This window comes from Pelophylax lessonae (genome assembly GCF_965119305.1).
Source record: "Pelophylax lessonae genome assembly, chromosome: 1".
Lineage (NCBI taxonomy): Eukaryota > Metazoa > Chordata > Amphibia > Anura > Ranidae > Pelophylax > Pelophylax lessonae.
Genome location: NC_138768.1, coordinates 46,043,338 through 46,049,337, shown reverse-complemented (window position 1 = coordinate 46,049,337; position 6,000 = coordinate 46,043,338).

Genomic DNA, 6,000 nt, shown 5'->3' with positions numbered 1-6,000 from the left:
TTGTTGCTTTTTTTTATTAATATTGCAAAAAATGAAAAGGGCAGAGGTGATCAAATACCACCAAAAGAAAGCTTTGTTTGTGGGAAAAAAAGGACGCAAATTTAGTTTGGGTACGGCCTTGCATGACCGCGCAATTGTCAGTTAAAGTCGCACAGTGTCAAATCGCAAAAAGTGGCCTGGATGTAAAGCAGGAAAATCCTCCGGTGGTAAAGTGGTTAAGGTCATAAGCCCTTGTAGTGAGAGTAGGCAGTGCAATTGCCTGGGTTAATTTCAAGAGGTGAGTGGGGTGTACCTTAAATAGTGAGGTTATACAAGCCCTGCCCCTGCCACTGTGGGGCATCTTGGGAAAGAGGGCTCTGCATATATAATCTAACAGGAGTCTACTCAAGGTTGGTTGGTCATGGGAAGCAGTGCAGAGACCAAGGCATGCAATCATGTAACTGTTGAGGCTTTAGCTTCTGTAAGCTATCCCTTAGGGGTACTGCAGGATTTTAGGGGGACATGGGCAGGCCCTTTCAGGTCCTCACTCACCCTGGGGAGGAGCCTTCCAGCTGTCATGGCTCCCCTGGTGCCTGACACCGTGGCTTCTGCCTTGACCTGGTCTTCTTTACGGGTTCTGGGTCTTCCTGTCCTGATTGGCCAGGAAGCTGGAAGCCTATTCGCTGGTATTTCAGGTTCACAAACAAAGTATTCAAGCGCTGTACAGTACATACTGAAGTGATAGAGAACGTGGAATAATACTAATTGAACCCCCCGCAGGCGAGAGGAAAACGTGAACACCAAGCAACCAACCACAAAGTTCCTCAATGGATAGCGCTGGGGGATTTGAGTCTGAGCAGTCAAAACTTAGTACTCATAAGTCTGATGGCTGGTATTTATAGTCCCACAAGGTGGGGCGGCACCCCTGCCCCCGTTGTGGACCAGCTGGTACTGCCAGAATATGTAAATCAACTGCTTTCCGTGAAGAGTTGAAGGGCTTTCCCTGCATTAACTCTTAATTCTCTTAAGGAAGGACTCCCGGTTAGGCAAGACTGGAGACCTCCCGGGGGTGCTTTTGTACTGGCACTGTACAGGCTTATAGTGGCTCAGTGAGTCTAAGGATGATTACTAATAATCATTCATTTTATTATTCGGTCGAAACACAGTCGATAACTAAACCTGAAACAGCTGTGTAGGAGGCTTAAAACTGGGTGAGAAGCAACCAAACTCTGCTACTAAGGCGAGGTTCTGGTAGACAGTTTCATGTCACAGGTCACACATCATGGCAAGACTGAGCACAGCACCAAGACACAAGGTAGTTATATTGCATCAGCAAAGATTTCAAAGCAGATTGGGTTTTTAAGATGTGTTGTTCAAGTTCTTTTGAAAAAGAAAAAGAAACGGTCAACATTGAGGACTGTAGACCCAGTGGTATATATACATATGCTTACCTATCTTCGACATCGGAAAATGCTGTTTTGTCACAACAAATATTGATTTAATTTGGATTTCTCTTCTGTTCATTTACTTTCCATTTTGATAAAAATAAATTAACGCTTCTATTTATGAAAGCATACTTCATTTACAGCATTTTTTCACACCTGCCTAAAACTTTTCCACATATATATATATATATATTTATATATACACAGTATCTCACAAAAGTGAGTACACCCCTCACCCCTTTTGTAAATATTTTATTATATCTTTTCATGTGACAACACTGAAGAAATTACACTTTGCTACAATGTAAAGTAGTAAGTGTACAGCTTGTATAACCGTGTAAATTTGCTGTCCCCTCAACACACAGCCATTAAAGTCTAAACCGCTGGCAACAAAAGTGAGTACACCCCTAAGTGAAAATGTCCAAATTGGGCCCAATTAGCCATTTTACCTCCCCGATGTCATGTGACTCATTAGTGTTACAAGGTCTCAGGTGTGAATGGGGAGCAGGTGTGTTAAATTTGGTGTTATTGCTCTCACTCTCGCATACTGGTCACTGGAAGTTCAACATGGCACCTCATGGCAAAGAACTCTCTGAGGATCTGAAAAAAAGAATTTTTGCTCTACATAAAGGTGGCCTAGGTTATAAGAAGATTGCCAAGACCCTGAAACTGAGCTGCAGCACGATGACCAAGACCATACAGTGGTTTAACAGGACAGGTTCCACTCAGAACAGGCCTCGCCATGGTCGACCAAAGTAGTTGAGTGCTCGTGCTCAGCGTCATATCCAGAGGTTGTTTTTGGGAAATAGACGTATGAGTGCTGCCAGCATTGCTGCAGAGGTTGAAGAGGTGGGGGGTCAGCCTCAGACCATATGCCGCACACTATCAAATTGGTCTGCATGGCTGTCATCCCAGAAGGAAGCCTCTTCCAAAGATGATGCACAAGAAAGCCCGCAAACAATTTTGCTGAAGACAAGCTGACTAAGGACATGAATTACTGGAACCATGTCCTGTGGTCCAGGCCCGGACTGGGACAAAAAATAGGCCCGGGCATTTTAGACTGAGCAGCCTTTTTTTTTTTTTATTTAAACCAAATTACAAATAATGACAGCTACCAGTTTCTCAATGTCTTTTAGCTCTATTTAGCCTGCTACAGTCACTGCTCTCTGATTGCTAGAGGTTACTGCACATTTTTAGCACTAACCCATTGGTGGCTGGGGAGGGGCGAGGTGTAATCAGTGGCAGTACTGGGGGGGGGGGTGAATTGAGTGGCCGTGCTGGGGGGAAGGAATGAGTGGCAGTTCTGAGGGAGGGGGTATGAATTAAGTGGCAGTGCTGGGGAGGGGGTGTGTGAATTGAGTGGCAGTGCTGGGGGGGGGGGGTGTAATCAGTGGCAGTGCTGGGGGGGAATGGAGTCAGTGGCAGTGCTGGGGGGATGGAGTGGCAGTACTGGGGGGGGGGTGTAATGAATGTCGGGGGGAATTGGATGTTATCAGTGTGGAGGGAGGATGGAATAAATGGCAGTGTGGGGGGGATAGGATGAGTGACAGTACAAGAGGAGGGTGAGATGACTGGTAGTGCTGGTGGGTTGTTGGGATGAGTGGCAGTGCTGAGGTGGATTAGATCAGTGGCAGTACTGGGGGGATGGAATTAATGGGAGTGTTGGGGGGGTGGAATTAATGGCAGTGCTGGGGGGGATTGGATGGGATCAGTGGCAGTGTGGAGGGATGGTAGGATCAGTGGCACTGCAGGGGAGGATAGGATGAGTGACAATATGTGGAAGGTGGAATCAGTGGCTGTGCGGGGGGAACAGATGAGTAGCAGTGCTTGGGGAAATTGAATGGGATCAGTGGCAGTGCTTGGGGAGTGGGTTGAGTGGCAGCGTGGACGGAGGCGATGGGAGGAGTGGCAAGGTGGAGGGAGAAGATGGGAGGAGTGGCAGCGTGGAGGGAGGGGATGGGAGGAGTGGCAGCGTGGAGGGAGGAGATGGGAGGAGTGGCAGCATGGAGGGAGGGGATGAAAAAAGTGGCAATGTAGAGTGGGGATATAGGAGAAGTGGCAGCGTGGAGCGAGGGGATGGGAGGAGTGGCAGCGTGGAGGGAGGAAAAGGGAGTAGTGTCAGTGTGGACGGAGGGGAGGAGTGGCAGCGTGGAGGGAGGCAGCATGGAGGGAGGGAGGAAAGGGGAGTAGTGTCAGTGTGGAGGGAGGGAGGGAGGGAGGGAGGGAGGGAGGGAGGGAGGGAGGGAGGGAAGGCATGGCAGCATGGAGGGAGGGGAGGAGTGGCAGCATGGAGGGGATGGGATGAGTGGCAGTGCTGGTGGTGGGTGGCATCAGTGGCCATGCTGGGTGGAGGGATGGGATCAGTGGCAGTGCTGGGGGGATCAGATCAGTGACAGTGCTGGGGGGGAACAGTGACAGTGCTGGGGGGGGGGGTCAGTGACAGTGGTGGGGGGAATCGGATCAGTGACAGGGCTGGGGGGAATCGGATCAGTGACAGGGCTGGGGGGAATCGGATCAGTGACAGGGCTGGGGGGAATCAGATCAGTGACAGGGCTGGGGGGAATCGGATCAGTGACAGGGCTGGGAGGGAGAGGGGAATCGGATCAGTGACAGGTCTGGGAGGGAGGGGAATCGGATCAGTGACAGGGCTGGGGGGGAATCAGCAGACTTGTATAAAGTACTCGAAATTTCTACTTGAGTAAAAGTACAAGTGCCCGATCAAAAAGTGACTTGAGTAGAAGTGGAAGTGCTCGCAGAAAAAGTTACTTAAGTAGAAGTATTAAAGTATTCAACATTTTTTTTACTTAAGTATTGCAAGTAGTTTTTTTCAAAAAATTTGCTACTTAAGTACTAAAAGTAAAAAGTACCAGTAGTTTTGAAAAAAAAAATCTACTCAAGTACTGAAAGTAGAAGTACAAGTACTGTGTTATGTAGTTATTAAAGAAAGAAGTCAAAAGTTTGAACATCATATTGGTTTTTATTATTTCAAATGATTTATTCAAATGATTAACCTGTGTTTGTTAGTAGTTTCTTGATGCACTTTTCAGCGCTGTAGCACCATTTATTTGTTTGTTTCATATTTTCTTTTTATTGGAAAGATTTGGTATAGCAGCTTTTATTATACACAGCCTTTATTTTCGTATGCGCTGATTTACAAATGACATTATACACATTTTTTTGAGCTTTATGCAACCTGCCATCTACTGTTCTGGCAGTGGTAATTTTTTTAAAAGTAACGAGTAACTATGCAGCACAAAAAAAAAATACTTGAGTAGAAGTATCGAAATCATCGAAAAAATGTAGTGAAGTAAAAGTAGAAGTAGGAGAAAAAAATTCTACTCTAGGAAAGTACAGATACCGCATTTCGGTACTTAAGTACAGTACTTAAGTAGTTCTACTTCGTTACTATACATCTCTGGGAATCAGAACAGTGACAGGGCTAGGAGGGGATCGGATTAGTGACAGGGCTAGGAGGGGATTGGATCAGTGACAGAGCTAGGAGGGGATTGGATCAGTGACAGAGCTAGGAGGGGATTGGATCAGTGACAGGGCTAGGAGGGGATTGGATCAGTGACAGGGCTGGGGGGGGGGGGGGTTTAGATCAGTGACAGGGCTGGGGCAGGGGGATTGGATCAGTGACAGGGCTGGGGTAGGGGGATCGCATCAGTGACAGGGCAGGGGGGGGATCGGATCAGTGACAGGGCTGGGGGGGGTTGGATTAGTGATAGGGCTGGGGAGGGATTGTATCAGTGCTGGGGGGGATCAATGAAAGTACTGGGGGGATCAGTGGCAGTGCTGGGGGGGGGTCAATGACAGTACTGGTGGGATCAGTGGCAGTGCTGGGGGGATCAGTGGCAGTGCTGGGGGGATCAGATCAGTGACAGGGTTGGGGAGATGGGATCAGTGACAGGACTGGGGGGGATGGGATCAGTGATAGTGACAGGGCTGGGAGGGGGGGATCAGATCAGTGACAGGGCGGGGGAGTCAGATCAGTGACAGGGCTGGGGGGGGGGGGAAATCGGATCAGTGACAGGTCTGGGAGGGAGGGAGGGATCGGATCAGTGACAGGTCTGGGGTGGGGGGGGGGAATCGGATCAGTGACAGGTCTGGGAGGGAGGGATCGGATCAGTGGCAGGGCTGGGGTGGGGGGGGGAATCGGATCAGTGACAGGTCTGGGAGGGATCGGATCAGTGGCAGGGCTGGGAGGGGATCGGATCAGTGACAGGGCTGGGGTGTGGGGGGGGGGGAAATCGGATCAGTGGAAGGTCGGGGAGGGAGGGATCGGATCAGTGGCAGGGCTGGGAGGGGATCGGATCAGTGACAGGGCTGGGGTGTGGGGGGGGAAATCGGACCAGTGACAGGTCTGGGAGGGAGGGATCGGATCAGTGGCAGGGCTGGGAGGGGATCGGATCAGTGACAGGGCTGGGGTGTGGGGGGGGGGAATCGGATCAGTGACAGGTCTGGGAGGGAGGGATTGGATCACTGACAGGGCTTGGAGAGGATCGGATCAGTGACAGTGCTGGGGTGTGGGGGGGGAAATCGGATCAGTGACAGGTCTGGGAGGGATCGGATCAGT